Source organism: Vicia villosa, linkage group LG6, assembly GCF_029867415.1.
Source record: "Vicia villosa cultivar HV-30 ecotype Madison, WI linkage group LG6, Vvil1.0, whole genome shotgun sequence".
Lineage (NCBI taxonomy): Eukaryota > Viridiplantae > Streptophyta > Magnoliopsida > Fabales > Fabaceae > Vicia > Vicia villosa.
The window spans coordinates 52058883-52077182 of record NC_081185.1 but is presented as its reverse complement, the minus strand read 5'-3'; positions in this window follow the sequence as shown (position 1 = coordinate 52077182).

Here is an 18300-nt window from a genome sequence, read left to right as displayed (position 1 = left end):
ACATCTTGTCCATAAGTCAATTAAGTGGCAATGGTTATGCCATTATATTCAATCAAGAGTCCTTTAAAGTTGTGAGTTAAAATGATGGCTTTTTACTCTTTAGAGGTAAGAGGAAAAATAACATTTATGTTAGTATGAGAAGAATCTCTAGGCTCAACAAGCTCAACTTAGTCAGAGGCCTTCCAAATCTGAAGTTTGCTTCTGATGCTCTTTGTGAGGCATACTAGAAAGGAAAGTTTTCAAAAACTTCTTTTAAAGATAAAAATGGTGTATCTACCTCTAGGCCTCTACAACTCTTGCATATTGATCTCTTTGGACTAATCAAAACAGCTTCAGTAAATGGCAAGAAGTATGGAACGGTAAGTATATATAACTACATCACATGTACATGGGTAAAGTTCTTAAGACACAAGGATAATTCATATTATGTATTAGCTACCTTTTGTTCTTAAGTGCGAAATGAAAAAGGCTTATCAATTATTAAAGTTAGAAGTGATCATGGTGGTGAATTTGAGAATAAATATTTTGAAAACTTTTTGAAGAATATGAAATTTTACATGATTTCTCATGTCCTAGAACTCCTCAATAGAATGAAGTTCTAGAAAGGAAAAATAATACTTTGCAAGAAAATTCCATAACCATGATCCATGAAACTAATGTTACAAAACACTTATGGGTAGAAGCAGTAAGTAATTCATATTATATTCTAAACATATAATATTTAAAAAACAACTTGTTGAAAAGTAATGAGTCTTCTAGTTCTTTAATTAATATTTTATTTTTTCTAAGTCACTCTACCAATTACCATATTGGTTAAAGAATTCTAAGTCTTCCTCATCATCTTTGATGTTTTTCAATATATTTATTCTTTGATGTTTTTCAATATATTTAGTGATGCTTTTAGTTGTTGAATCTCAAATTCTAAGTTATGTGCATACTCATACTCATGTGTTTTTCAACTTCCTTTCTTCCAATAGATACCTGGATAGAGCTCAATATTATAATGTTAAGTGACTTTAGACTCTTAGCCACTATAAATACCTGGATAGAGCTCAATAGAAATATGATATCTCTCTCCATTTATTTTCTTCAAAGTGATGTGACTTTAGGACTCTCCATTCCTTTTCTCCCTATAAATTACTTAACATTATAATATTGTTGAAGGTTGCCTTAACATGATCAATAAATATAATATCTCGTCCTAAGTCATAAAAATCCTATTGATTAAACAAGTTTGGACATATATGAAAGAGGGAGAGCAACCATTCTTCTCAAAAACAAAGAAGAAGAAATATATTAATCAAACTAAAAATATTGGTTAGCTTTATAACACTTGCTCTAAAAGTGTAGTGGATCATTTAGTCTAATGACGTTCAAGTTGGACGTGCGCAACACTTGCATTCAAATAAATATAGATGATAAGGATGATTTGATTTAATTTTACTTACGTTTATTTGCTTTTTAATTTTTCTTTATTTTTTTTCTGTCTTGTTTTTCTTTTGCATGGGTAAGGTTTAATTCTTCCATTTTTGTAACTTTTTTTATAATTTAGTTTGAATTTTCAAAAAAATGCATTCCAATTAAAAAAAGAAAAACCACACACCCATTATAAAGCCTCACAAAAAGCAATCTCCTAAAGTAGAAGCAACAACCTTGTCTAGATCCAAACTAGGCGACATATCATAACATCATAGCAATGAGAAAGTGCCAAGCCATAACCAAATCTCAACCCCACTCTTCCTTTTCATGAAGGTAGAACTTAAAGGGCATCACTTTCTGTCACCTTGAAATTTTGCAATTTATTTCAAAAACGGGACCACAAAGGAAAGGCTCTAAAAGAATAGAACCCCACAAGAAAACATTCATAGACTCATATGCCCCATAGAATTCCCTACAGAAGGGTACCTTTCCATTCTGGCCCCATTCCCCTCTTCTATTACTTTCTTTCATAATGTGCCCACAAGCCCAGCAGGCTACAAATATCCCTACACCTCACCTTAAAAAGAAGTATTTTGTGCCGTACACCTAGCACCATTGCAAGTTCACATTCATGGTGGGACCTTAAACAATGACAACAATTGTGTTGTGTTGTAGAAAAAATAAACATCAATTGTGTTGTGTTGTGAGAAAATAATTATTGTCATGGTGGGGCCAATATCATGTGAAACTCATAGAAAGAAAGTGAAGTGTGTTATGGGTAGCGCCCACAAGATTTTGGTTCTAGTCTTGATCAAGATTTCTTGTACATGATTGCAACATGCTTTTCAAGTGCTACAACTTCTCTTCCCAATAAACTAGTGCTCGTGAACTAGAATCCACTCTCCACTATGAATATGAAGTGTCAAAGGTAACAAAGGGGGACAACAATAATGATCCTAAGGAATTCTTTGTACAAAACAGGACAGGTAAAGTTACTTCAGTTATTAATTTTGGTTATTGATGGTTATTATTTGGGCGGAAAAATACTCGCTTTTTTTTTTTTGAGAAACGAAATTAGAGGTAGTATGTATAAAATATTTACACTCCACAATTCAAAGAAACACATTTTTTTAAAGAGCAAAAGTGTGAGGATTCTCAATTTCTCACACTCAAAACTTATAATATATCGCGAATTTGAATTTTGTTGGAATAGTTATAGATAGAGCTGAATAATTTCTACAACAAAAAAACATGAAGTGAATGTTGTTAAAATAATTGCTTACGGGTGTCTTATCCGATGCGGGTACTGATATTGATACAGAATACGACATTTAAAAAAAAAAAATTAGAGTACGGGTATCTTATAAAATATAAGTTTTTTTTTAAAAATGTATGAGTGGAAAAACTAAATTATTATATTCACAACAAAACAACAAAATGTCATTATAAAAGTTTTAAAAAAATCAAGAATAATGTTAAGATATAATAACGAAGAAATTAAAATACATAAATACACTATATTGATATTTAAAAAAATCATAAATTTCACTCGAAATCGAATAATTTAAAAAAATAAAATACCACGAATATGGTACCCGGTATCGGTGCATATTTGGTACCGGCACTTCACCATATTCATATTCACAGAGGTGTGAATAAATTTTGTTAAATATGTACACTTCACCTAGAGTACCATAAATTTGAATTCCATGACATAAAAGTATATTTACATTATCATTCAACAGTTTTACTACACATGTAAGTAAATTTTATTTGTGGATAGTTAATTAACTTTTTTATTAGTTTAAATATAGTTATCTAAGTATAAATAAAAATTAACATAAGCTTAGATATATGAATGAACTCTATATTTTAGGGGGAACAATCATTTGGATAAAATCATTAATTCACCATTCCCTTTCAGTCAAACACATTTAACATCATTAATATTCAATTCATCTCATAGGGTAACATGTAATCTACATCAGCTTCAAAGAAAGAAGACTCAATAAAATTCTTGCACGACTTTTACAGAAATATAAAAATTTATGAAAGGATTGAATTGTACATTCAATGTTCTGATATCTGAACATTTGAGCAATACTTTTTACAAACAATACCCTTTCAGAAAACCTAATTTTACTGTAATTTTAGAAAAACTCAATTTCACTGTATTTTCAGAAAACATAATTTTACTGTATTTTCAAAAAAAAATGATTTTAATGTATTTTTGAAAAAACTCAATTTTATTGTATTTTAAAAAACTTGATTTTTCTGTAATTTTTGAAAAAACTTGACTTTACTGTATTTTCAAAAAAATTGATTTTACTCTATTGTTAAAAAACTTAATTTCTCCATTTTTTTTTGAAAAACTCAATCTTACTAAATTTTAAAAAAACTCGATGTTACTCTATTTTCAAAAAACTCGATTTTACTGTAATTTTGGAAAAACTCGATTTTACTATATTTTCAAAAAAAATTATTTTACTGTAATTTTGGAAAAATTTCCTGATTTTATTGTAATTTTAGAAAAACTCAATTTTACTATATTTTCAAAAAAACCTAATTTTACTGTATTTTCAAAAAATATATTTTAATGTATTTTTGAAAACTCAATTTTACTGTATTTTTAAAAAACAAGATTTTACTATATTTTCAAAAAACTTGATTTTTCTGTAATTTTGAAAAAACTTGATTTTTTTGAATTTTAAAAAAAAAACTTGATTTTAGTGTATTTTCATAAAATTCAGTTTTACCGTATGTTTGGGCAAAACTCTATCTTCCTGTATTTTCAATAAACAAGATATTACTGTATTTCTAAAAAACTCGACTTTACGAATATTTTGGAAAAATTCAATTTTATTGTATTTACAAAAAATAAGATTTTACTGTATTTTCAAAAAACTTGATTTTACTGTAATTTTGAAAAAAATGATTTTACTTTTATTTTGGAAAAACTCAATTTTATTGTATTTTCAAAATACCCAATTTTACTGTATTTTCAAAAACTCGATCTTAGTGTATTTTCAAAAAACCTGATTTTAATGTATTTTCAAAAATCCGATTTTACTATATTTTCAAAAAACTGATTTTACAGTATTTTCAAAAAACATGATTTTACAATATTTTGGACAAGACACGATTTTATCGTATCTGGGAAAAAACTTAATTTTATTATATTTTTAGAAAAACTCAATTTTTAGAAAATAAAGTAAAAATAAATTTTTCAAAAAATACAATAAAATAAGTGTTTTCAAAAAAGACAGTAAAACTTAGTTTTTTCAAAATACAATAAAATTGATTTTTTTAAAACAAAGTAAAATCGAGTATCTTGAAAATATTATAAAATCACGTTATCTAAAAAAATACAGTTAAATCAGGTTTTCTGAAAATATAGTAAAATCGGGTTTTCTAAATACAATAAAATCTACTTTTTTGAAAATACATCAAAATCGCGATTTTAAAATAAATTACAAAAAATCGAGTTTTTTTACAATACAGTAAAATCAAATTTTTTGAAAATACAGTTTCTAAAATTTTTTGATTTGTCTAATAAAAGTTTGTGATTCTAACAAACCTTTTGTCTTGATGTGTTTGCAATATGAAGCATCACTTTTTTTCTCATTCAATGTTGGATATTACTAACCGTAGTTTCTCTAAGATTGACATGCACTTTGGTAAAACCAACCTAGCAGGAACATGTTGAATAAAATGCCATATCATGCAAATTTCAACATGTCGAACAAGATGTTACAACATGGCAGGTATGATATCGTGTTTGTTGGAGCTGGTCTGTCAAGTGTATCAGCCGTTTTATTAGCTACAGAATATTGTGGAATATTCAGTTAGCTTATGTGTATCAAAGACCGATTCAATCAGAGATATTTGTTGGTTTTCACACTTTCTATAATTGGAGACAATTTAGGAATGTTTGGATTAAAAACCTACTTTCTTGGAGATTAAGTAACAGACTTTGTGCAGCCTCCTTGCCGCGATTTAAGGTCCAATTCAGTCAATACTAATTCTATAAATAGACTGGCCTAAACCTAGGTTTAAGTGGAACTGATATTTTTATTTTTTTTAGGATTCTAGGAATCCTTATTTTGGGTGTGTTGTAAGTTCCATGTTTTTTCATTCACAAACTTGTAGGTGTTGAATGTTTGATCTCCGAAGCTGTTAAGCAAGGAGAGTATTGTTAGTTCTCATATGCTTATAAGCATTGAGAATTGTGTGTCTTGGAAGAGTGTCTTCTACTGTTGATTGTTTGTGTAGTTTGTCACAGGGTGTTGTGATTGAAAAGGATTTGAGGAGGGCTTCATACCTAGGAGAGTCTTAGGTAGAAGACATTGGAAGGGTAGTGATTAAGTGAGAAGTTGTAAACGGGGGAGTTTAACTTTGAATTGATATTATTGTATATTGATTCCACCCCTGGCTTGGTAGCCCCCAGAGTATGAAGGTTGTTCTGAACTGGGTAAACAATTCCTTGTGTTCTTTATTTTTCTACACTGTTTTTTGTTACTGTTTTACCCTTTCACATATTGTTCAGTCCACAGATATATGTGTCGTGACATCTCAATCGACATCACATATTTGATACCAGAATTTCACTAATTTAGAATATAAGTTATTGATATATTACTTGTTTTAAGCTCTGAGGAGACTAATTAATCCCTTTTCCCCTTCTTTCTGTAATGACTTCATAGTGTAAGGTTTTTATGTATATATAGGACCCTAAACTGGATAAATTATATGAGATTAGTGAGAAAAGAGTTCGGATAAAAATTCTACGACTTGTAATTAGAACACTCTATTAGTGTTTTGCTTATAACTTTTGTTACAAAATTTCTTTGAAAGTGAAGCTTGGAACCATTTGAAAAAGACAAAAATAGTCACAAAATAACCTTTGAGAAGATTTGAATTAGTTACGTGTAGTGGGAAAATCATTAGTTCCAATTTGAAGAATGAAAATTGTTTGATGTTACATTTTTGAATTAACATGTGAATATTTTAGGTAACTTCTATATCATTATCTCTATCGATTTTTTGAATGAAACTTGAACTACTATAAACTATACACAACTGTACATAATATAAGCTCTAGAGTTTCTCGGTTTCATTAAATTTTGATTAAGATAATAGAGATGATTTCTGTTCTATTTAAAACTAGACACAAGTGAATGCAACATAGGCACTGGTTTTAATAAATTATCTGATAATACAGTAAAATCAATATTTAGGAAAATACAATAAAATCAGGTTTTTTGAAAATCAAGTAAAATCAAGTTTTTCCAAAATTACAGTAAAATTAAGTTTTTCAAAAATTACAGTAAAATCAAGTTTTTTGAAAATATAGTAAAATCTTGTTTTTTGAAAATACAATAAAATTGAGTTTTTCCAAAAATACCGCAAATGCCAGTTTTTTGAAAATACAGTAATAAAAATTCTAGTAACTCACATGCGATGTCGTATTGGATGCTATGACATCCACAATTACACATGATAATACTTTAAAACAGAAAAGCATAAAATCAGTAAAGAACACAGCAAATTGTTCACCCAATTCGGTATACAACAATACCTACTCTGGGGGATACCAAGCCAGGGAGGGAATCCAATATAAGCAGTATTAATTCAGAGTTAAACTCCCCCGTTTACAACTCCTCGCTTAACACCTACCCAATGCAATTCCAATCTAATCCTAGACCTGAGTATCTCCACTCACTCCCCCTCAATCACAGCAGTGATTACAAACAGACATTAATCAAATTCGAGAGAAGACACACTTCAAAACATACCTTGATCTGCTTAAAAGCTTCAATCAAGAGACACACACTCGTGCTTAAAAGCTTAGAGTGACAAAGTACAAAAACAACCTATTCCAATACAATCATCAAAATACAATTGCTTGGAGTACAAGAGACTAAACTCACAGACACAGAACTACGGTTCTTCACAATTAACAAATCTCTCTCTGCATTCTAAATTAGGATTGCAGTCTTCTTATATGCAGCTCTTGGGCCTCGGGCTTTCCAAGAACCAAATTAGGGTTAGCCAAGTTAACCTAATTTACATGTCATCAGGCTGTTACAGAATGTGCTGTTAACGAAATCTTCAAGGAGAAATATTCAACACATAATAAAATGTTTCCTAAATTGTAGATTGAGAGAAATCAGGAAACATAATAATAAAACATAACAGCTCCTGCTGTTAACCATGGATGTCATGACATCGGTATGACATTCACTAACAAAACCTGTATTAGCTTAAGCATATGCAGCCTACATAACACCATATAAAGCATGTCATGACATTGGTCAAGACATTAAACACCCATGTATGTTTTACCACAAATGCAACCAACATGAAAACACCTACAATCTCCCCCCTTTGGCAAATTTTTAGCTAAAACAACCTGTCACACCATATCAGAGAGACACTTGCAGCAGAGAACACATATAAGAGAGATACTTGCAGCAGAAAACACAATTAGAGCTAATACAGTACATCATACCATACAAACATGCACTACTACTACCAACAGCCTGCATACACCAACCACAGCTACTTCTACAACAAACATCAAAGCACATAACATGGCTATACTACCACTACAACCATACCACATGAGCAGCTGTCAAGTATAACAGAAATACACTGCTATACTACACACAATCAAGTCAAACATATCAACACAAAATAAGCATATCAGAATTGTTGATCACACACACTTGTTGTTCTGGGGTGACATTACTACTCCCCCTGTTTGGCCAGAAAAGTTGCCAAAGCAAGCAATCCCCTTCTCTCTCCATTTTTTTAAAAAGAAATCTATGATTCCTCATAGATCCAGACTCCTTACTTGCTTCGCAAGTTTTCAAAATGTGTTGCATCAAGAGCTTCTTTCTTAGTCCCATCATCAGACATGTTGATAACCTCCACAACACTAGCACCTTTACTAGACGCACATGTACCACCATCCCCTTTATCAGCATCAGTACCACAGCCTTTAGTGTCAATGTCATTGATATTGTCAGGAACATTGTTAGGGACATTGTCATCTTCTTTAGGAGCATCTTCAATCTCCTTGGTTAAGTCCTCATGAGGGGTGGATGATGAAGACTTTGTGGCCTTGGCACGACCTGATTCCTTAGGTCTCCTTACATGAAACATCCTAGGTTTCAAAACATGCACCATTCTCAAGGGCACATCATTCAGAATCTTATTAGGATTAGTTACCTCAATGCTTGTAGTGGTGTTATGCACATTTAGAGAAGACCCTTCTTTGGGAGAGAAGGAAGATGATTGTTGAGACATCTTGATGAAGTGAGTGAATTTTGAGCAATACTCTGTGGGGGAAGAGCAATTTAAGATCACACGATAGTTGTTGTAAAAAGATGACAACTGAAGAATCCTTTTGAGAACTAAGGGAACCTTTACATCTAAGTCCTTTGTGAAAGTATTAACAAACTCTAGATCAATGGCCGTATGCTTCATTGTAATATTTTTCTCCTTCACAAAATCTTTGATGTAGAGATGTCCAATGATGTTGCAGGGCATTGTTATGATATCCTCCTTGACATTATGCTTAGATAAACCTTGTTGTATCCAACTTAATTTAGACCATTCTAAGCCTTTTGTGTGAATCATACCCATCATCAGATTTACACCTTCATTTGTGATAGGAAAAATCATGCTCTCCTTGTTTTCTTGATTTCTCAGGTTGGTTTGTGAAGCATTTGCTCTTTCCATCTAGATTTTTGACACTTGGTCTATTGCTAGTGGCTCCTCTCTTAGATAAAATTGATGATCAATAGATAGCTCCCTTGGGACCATGTTCCATACAGTACTCTCCTTGAACAGATAGACTTCTCTTTTCATATCTCTAGTCTAGATGTCATTAAGGGCACCCATCATTGTTTTCTTTAGGTCAAGGTTGTGAGTACTCCAGGAAGTTGCAGATGATTTCCTTGATCTTCTAACAGCTTCTGGGATTTGGTTCCTAACAATAATCTCCCTATGGATAACATTTTGGATATTGAAGGATGAGTATTTATCAATTCCAGAGGCTTCGTTTATCTTAGTGCACACAATTGATTTTTCAGCATATTCTGATGTTAAGACATCTGTTTTGACATTTTCATATTCCACTGAGATATCATTTTTTTAATTGTCATTTTTTTCTTTTATCAACCATTCATAACTTCGCATGAAAGATAACACGAGAAGAAAAAAAAGCAGGAGAATATCAAATTCCCAAACAAATATAGTCGCGCTTGGTAATTTATAAACATTTGTTTGCATTGATTTATGATAATCATTCGCGTGGTCAAGACTCATGATATTGAATTTAGTTTAATTGTATTTATGTTTTTTTATTATCATTAATATGTCATTTATATTGTCTAAAAATTTCCCTAACATATATGTCTTTTTATTTACCCTAATAAGATATCATTTTTTTAATTGTCATTTTTTTCTTTTATCAACAATTCATAATTGCACATGAAAGATATCATGAGAAAAAAAAGAAAAAAAAAAGAGAGAATCCAATTCCCAAACAAATGTAGAACAAACATTTACTTATTTCAAATAACACACAAATAACTATTTACTAATTTCAAATAATACAATCCTCAATATATTTAATCAATTTGAAATAAATTAAATTATATGTAATTGAAATTAAACAACACACAAGTAAATATTAACTTATTTCAAACTAATTAAAACTAAATAATAATTAATTTAATTTAATAGTAATTCAACTAATTGTTAAAATGTTTAATCAAATTAAATTAAATAATCAATTAATTTTTAAAATTATTTAGTTAGTTCAAACTAAATAATGATCAATTAGTTTAATAGCAATTTAATTAAATATTTATTTATTTTTATTTGATTAATTATATTTAGGATTTATATTTTATTTATTTTATTTTTTAAATTTTTAAATTTTTGTTTCATTTAAAATTAGTAAATATTTAGTTTTTTTGTTATTTGAAATAAGTAAATATTTGTTCTGAATTATTAACTTAAGTAGTCATTATTAAGAATATTAATAATAGAAATTGATTTGTCTAGATGTAAAGTGATTATCATTTAGCTTGAATGAACTTGGGTTTGAGACCCCATTGGTACAAATTTTGACTCTTTTGTTTTAAATTCAGAATTATTTAATATTACTAAAATCATAGAAATTATTTGTCATGAATGTACATTGGACTAGTGGTAAAAACTTAAGATATTGGTTAAAGGTGTTGGGTTCAATTTCATATAAAAAATAATTTTTGCTTTTTTGATATTATTAATTCAGAATTATTCATAAATGAAATTATAATTAAAAATCAATTTAGTATTTAAAAATTGAAAAATAAAAAATAAAAGTTAACGTGGCAGTCGAGTCACAGTTTAAAAGTATGAAAAAAACCGATTTGAAAAAAATATTAACAGAAGAACTAATATGGTCCGGTTAAATTTTGTAAGGGATTAAATCGGATCCTTTTTTTTTGTGAGGGACTGATTTGAGTTGTGTAATTTTTATGAGGGACCAAAATGAGTCTTCACTCATTAAATTATATAGCAACTTAAATGTAACATAGAAAATGGACAATAAGTTGTCGTAATAAATAACACAATGTATATAGGGGTGGCAAAACAGGTCGACCATTTCGCCCCACCTTAAGTCTGCCAAAAAAACAACGGGATGGACAAGCCCGTCAAGTGAAAATGATCATAAAAACCAAGTCCGCCCCACCAAACTGGCGGGTTGGTGGACGACGGACTTGCCGGCCTATTTTTTTACAGATTAATATGCTTTTTTTTTCCTTTCAATTAAATTTTTTATTTATTTTTTAGAACAATTTTTATAGAACATCCTTTTAACAAATTTTACTTTAAAAAATGTTGTATATATTCACAAGTAAATGTATAAAGTAAAACCATAAAAAAATGGAATTACTAAAATTAACTAAAAAAGGGCGAGTTTAAGGCGGGACATGCTAAACAAATAGGCAGAGCAGGTTTTGGCGGACGGCGGATTTTGGAAGGCGAGTATTGATGGACGATGAGTTTTGGTGGGGTAGACATTAGTGGGAGCCGGGCCCAAAATTCCAACACAGCCCTCCATTTTATGGCGGATGCGCAGGAGGGCCTGACGGACCACAACCTGTTTTGCCACCCTAAATGTATATTCATAGAGAATTCAAAGTTCACCCTTTAATTTCTTTTTCATATTTATAACAAAAAATTTTTATAATAAATAATTTATTACATGAAATTGAATTATTATTTTATATTTTATTTGATTGATAATATATTAAATGTATTAATTATTAAAAATTTTAGTATTTATTGCACAGAAACTTCAATTTAAAACAAAACAACAAATAAATAAACATTCTATGGTTGACAAGCGCATCGCGCGGGTCACATTCTAGTATATACAAATCCAAAATTGTCTTGATGACAACCCTAGCCACATGTCATCTTGATAGCAATTCTAAACACAGACTTTAATTCTATTTTTTTTTACTAATTTGACCATACGTTAATAATAAATAATAATAATGATAATAATAATAATAACAATAACAATAACAATAATATAATATTTACCAACACCATTAATAATATTAATATAAATAATATATAATAAAATAATATTTAGCTAATAATAATAAAAGAAAATAATAATAACAATAATAACAATAATATTCAATTACCACTATTATAAATCTCCAAATAAAAATTATTATTAAAAAAATCTTCCCAACCAAAAAAATCTAGCATCTATATATATATATATATATATATATATATATATATATATATATATATATATATATATATATATATATATATATATATATGATCACACTAAATCGCACTATGTTTTTGGCTCGAATATCACATGTTTTCCCTAGTTTTTATTATTGTTTTCTTGTATTATGCCCTTGTTTTCTTTGTTTTCAGGTTCCATGCCCTTTTAGAGGCGTGTGCGAAGAAACGAAGCAAAACAGACGAAAAAACGAAGCAAAACAGACGAAAAAACGAAAGAAATGAAGTAATTTGCACGCGATACGTTGTCCGACTGTTTTGGCCATAACTCCTAAACCGTAAGTCGGAATGACCCCCGTTCAAAGCGTTGGAAAGCTAACGAAAAGATCTACAACCATGGAAAATATGAAGGCCGCGGGCGCGGTGCAAGGGCCGCGGGCGCGGTGCTTCTCAATTGATCCTCAAACCGCCACGATCCCACAATCTTCTCAAATTCCAAAGGCCGCGGGCGCCCCCCCCCCCCACCGCGGGCGCGGTGTTCACGTTTTGTTTCCCGCTCAAAAGAAGTTGAAGGGCAATCATGTAAAAATACACTACTCCAACTTCCCTTGTCTTCCCATTACTTCTCCAACTTCCCACTACTTCTCCAACTTCCCACTACCTCTCCAACTTCCCACTACTTCTCCAAATTCCCACTACTTCCACTATTTCTCACATGAAGTAACTTCCACCATTTAACTCTATAAATACCATCCTTTCATGACATTTCGAGGCATCCAAACTTAATGAAATCTAAGCCATATATTTCACCATCTAAAAGTTATAATCCTCCACCTCGGAGGGTTATGACAATTGTTCTTGTATCTAGTTTGGATCATTTACATTTCCGCATCTTGTACCAGATTTAAAGTCTCCTCTTGGAGAAGGTTCTATTTAATTTAAATGCTCTTACCATAGTCTACATGTTTTATAGACTTTAAATGCTCTTACCATAGTATACATGTTTTATAGACTCTAAATGCTCTTACCATAGTCTACACGTTTTATAGACTCGCACAATTTACTTACTTGCTCTTATCATAGCCTACACATTTTATAGGCTCGCATTTATTACTATGTCTGGCTAATTTATAAAGGTTAGGATGTAAGGATCGTAGTGACGATCGTGTTCCAAATGTCATGCTAGTGAAAACACTTTGGGGATGTTTTGCTTTTAACTTAAGTCAACTATGTTTAATTGTTTATTGGGTAAGATCGAAAGCCGTCCATACTTATGATATGACTTAATTAGTATTTAACCAAACAAAAAGGGCGAAAGCAGTTTGATTGGTTAAATAGGAATCTTTAACACTTTTTAGAAAACGATTTTGAAATTAGTTTTGAACGCGTTTGTAGGTTTAAAATCTGACCCTTGGCCAAAAGCCAAGAGTCTCTTTAAGTTAATCTTTCCAAGTCAAAATTACTTTTCTACTAAGTTAAAATAACTAATTTCTTAAAAATAGGTTTGCATCTTTAACGCGGAAGGCACCCTTTATATGTGACAATAAAGGAATTTAATTTAAAGAGTAAACTCGGACCTTAGTATGCAAAAGCTACAAGTTCCTGTTAAATTGTTCTTTGCTATAAGTAGAAAATATTTCCCCATAAGTAATTCCATCTATACATGACTGGACCATTGTCTGATTTACGTGAATTACATTCGAACCTGTTGTTTTATCTGCTATTTACTTTATCTATTTACTTTCTTGCACTGCACTCACATCAAATATTCTTGTTCACCTTAGATAAGCACCTTAACAATAGAGTTGATAGATTGACGATTGGTCTCTGTGGTTCGATAATCTTATATACTACTTTGATAGACTGTGCACTTGCAGTTTTATATTTAGGCTATACGTAAACAACCCATCAATATATATATATATATATATATATATATATATATATATATATATATATATATATATATATATGACCAAAAAATATCAAAATAAATTTTGAATATAATTTAGGTAATCCATTTTTATGATTAAATAGATAATTTTAAATTAATTATTGCTCAAACCTAATTTTATTTTTTTTATCTATAATATGAATATCTAAACGGATATTGTAAAAGCTTATTTCAAGGAGAAGTAAATTCTACTACCAATTCAAGTAAATGAATTATTAAACAAATTATCTTAATTGCTCCCCCCCAACAATGACGTCTCTCAGCTCCGCGATGGCCTCACTGCAACTCCCTCCTCGGAAGATGTCTGAAATTCTTCTACTTTCCACCAAGGGAATTCTAGCAGCAAGAATCGCCTAGATCCTCTCCCCGGGGACACTTCTCTGATCACAACACCATCCAACACTGACCCCGCCATGGCTGCCATATTCGCAGCCTTGAACCAGACTAATACCTTGATCCGCCTGCAGAACAATCGGATTGGGGCATTGGAGCAGAAGCACCGTGCTAGGACTCCTCCTCGCGGACATTCTCGTCCTGAGCAAGACACCCTGGCAACCAAGAAACGTCACCATTCTCTGCCCCGACGCGAGCACCATTCCACCGTTGCCAAGAAAAGTAAAGAGGAGTACCATTCACATCGGCGCACTCCGTCACCTCGGACAAAGGAATGAATGCCTTCCCCTCATCCCACAAATCATCATCGACATCAAAGGCGGAGCTATAGCCCTTCCCTGTCTCTATCCCGAGCAATGCTGGACATATCCCTACCCTCCGGATTAGAAAATCCCCCTACCCTGGGTATATATGATGGCACATCGAACCCGGACGAGCACATTGAGAATATAAATGCTCTTCTCGACTACCGTGGGGTCTCAGGCACCAAAAATTCCAACTATTCCCGACCACCCTGTGCAAAGGCGCAATGGAATGGTATAAGAGCCTTCTAGACGAATCTATTACGTCCTAGAATGGCCTCGATAAATTATTCTCTCGATATTTCACGGCATTACGCAGGCATCCCAAGTCCGAAGCCTCCTTGGAAGCCATCATCCAAGGCAAAGACGAGCCATTCAGAGCCTATATTAAAGGTTCAATAAAGAAGTCGTGCAGGTCTCAACCATGGCTGATATGAAGAAGTACTTGCTATAACAGGGCCTCCGCCCTCATTCTGACTTCGCCAAAGCCGTGGGCATAGAGACGCCCGCCACACTAAATGCCTTCTTCCTTAAAGCGCAAGCTTATATTCAATATGTGAAAAAAAAGGCCGCTTGTGCAGCCCGAGATTCCCGACACGAGGAGAATACCAAGAGCAACAGACAAGAAGAGGGTTCTCGTCGGGGGTACCGGCAAAAAGAAGGAAGACAAGATCCGGGACACCATGGATTACAAGGGGCCTCCCGGAAAATTCTGAGACTACAATCCTTTGAAGCATCTCACGAACGTATCTTGACCAAATGCACCATGTGGCCTTCTAATGGCCACATGGTTGATACGAGAATTAAATTCCGTATACGCCCTTACCATGCTCTCTCGGTCAACCAAACACGTAGACCCTTGGATCTTCCAATTCTAGATCTACGTCCCAGATCACAACTTGTGGACCATTAGATTTGGATCGAACAATCAAGACCTTGCAATCCACCGTAACACCGTGAACCAACCCGTACCATGTCCAATGGACCTAAGAGTTTATTGGGCTGGGTCCGTAATATTAACACCCCCAAAAATTAATAATAAACACAAAAACGTAAAAAAAAAAACACACACACCCCCTTTATTTTTTAATCAAATTTTATAATCTATTTCTTATTTATTAAATAATCTCAGTAATAATATAATTATTAAATTTACTTAATATTCTCTAACTTCTCTTTTTTATAAAATATTAAAATAAGTAATATAACCAATAATATCGTATATACCTTATTTGACGTAATAATTTTTATCTAACATTCAATTAACTTTTCTAATTTATTTTGTTTGGTTTAATAAATAGATTCAATTTACATGAATAATTTAATAATTAGTTAATGAAAAATTTTAAATCTAACATTAATTTATTTTATTAACATATTAAATTTTTTATTTTATTACAACTCTTAGAAGCCTTTATAATTACATACTTTATTAACCTCCTATTTTATAAACGTTATTGTAATTCCAACTTGTAAAAACATTTTATAATAATTTTCACTTTACTAAATAATTTTTTTATTCATAAAATTATATACCTTTTTATTTTCAAACTTCTATTTCCTAAAAACACTTAACTTTCTAATTCAATTCAACATAATTATTTAAATACAAAAATACAAAAAACATAGGTTATATATTGTTTTCATTTTGACTATGAAAACCACGAAATACGATATATTTTTAAAAAACACCACAACAATTCGAATATAAATAAATGTGTTAATAGTAGTTTACTCCCCTGTAATATGAACGTGGTTTGGTTTACCTCCCACCGTTGCTAAAGGCAGGTTTTGACAACGGTTTTTTTGAAAAAAACGTTGTCAAAAGGTAGAGATGGGGGAAAAGAAAAATTCGGTATTACAGGGGTGAATTACTATTAACCCTAAATAAATACATATAATTTCATAAAAAAACACTTACAAATCTCTGAACTACGTTGACTCTGATCCTCCAATAAGGAGGTGCGTAGGTATTTGTGCAACCGAAACGAGTCCCATTTTTCTAAAACTTAGTTTGTTTGTAGGTTTAATATCTTATTCTTTACCCTACTATTTACTGTGAACTTTAACTGTAGCAACCTGCCCTAAAAATTAAAGTTTTAGAGTCACCACCTATTCCAGCAGGGCGGATAGGAAACCCCTCGAAGTTATAGAGATCGGAGTAAGATTATTATAATCAGGCCGAGGGAAGGTGTTAGGCACCCTCAACCCTTTCCTATGGCTTTGAATCTAAGGTAACAGTTTTATGGCTAAAATTATTAAGGTTTAATAGCTAAGGAAATGAATCGGGAAAAAAATGAGATTTATGAGGAAGGGGACTCGCCTTGTTACCAAGTGCATACGTACCTCCTTATGGAGGATCAGAGTCTACGTAGTTCGGGGACAGGGTTGTACGCCTTAGAATTTGATATGATATGGTTGGAAGGTATTTTGAGTTACCTTATCGAAGTTTTGAAATGCGAAGTTCGCAAGGTATTTTGAATTACCTTATCGTAGTTTTGAAAATCGCAGTATTGAAGAGATGAGTTTTTTGAGTGTTTTAAATGTGTTTGAATTTGGCGTACAACTCTGATTTAATATGTTACCGTTAGTTGCGATGATCAATAGGTTTGATCACCATAATTAACATATTAATAAAGGCATTGCTAATTATTCTAATCGATAGATTCGATTATCACTGTTAGCAAATTGATGTGTTTTAATTAGTTATTTAATTGTTTTTGGGAATTGATTATCGTTAGTTATCGCAATCAATAGATTTGATTAAAACCACTAACGAGTTAAAAGGATTGCTAATCATCGTAACCAATAAGATGGTTAAAACCATTTAGCAAAATAAACTTTGTATTTTAAATAAATGATTTGAATTTAATTAATTAAACAATTGATCATTACCCACCGCTGTGAGATATTGGATCGAACTCTAGTATGGCCGAAGGGTAGCTTCTTGGTTCGACAGGATTAAGCATGAAGTCGAAGGTTGTTCACATGCTTGTGTCGAAGATGCTAGGGTTGTTAGCATGTTAAATTAGGTTTTAGTATTTAAACCCTAATTTGTTAAGTTAGCTTGTTTATTAAGTTTGCTTGTGTAATGGGCCTTGTGGCAAAAGCCCATTAGTTAGTATGTTAGGTTTATTATAAATAGCATACTAGTCTCTCATCATTGCTAAGCTGCAAATCCTAATTTAGGGTGAGAGAGGTTATTTATTATTCTTGTAAACTTGTAATCTTGTTTTAAGAGAAAGTAAAAGAATAGCAGTAATAACCAATTCTTGTGTTCTTCTTCTTCCTTGTTCTTTACTCTTCCCTGACATTATACTTTGTTCTTGGCATCGAATTCACAATAAATTGGTGCGGTGAGCGTTGAGAATATGCCTTCAACAAAGTATGAGATTGAAAAGTTCACCGGAGTGAATGATTTCGGTCTGTGGCGCTTGAAGATGAAAGCCCTACTGGTTC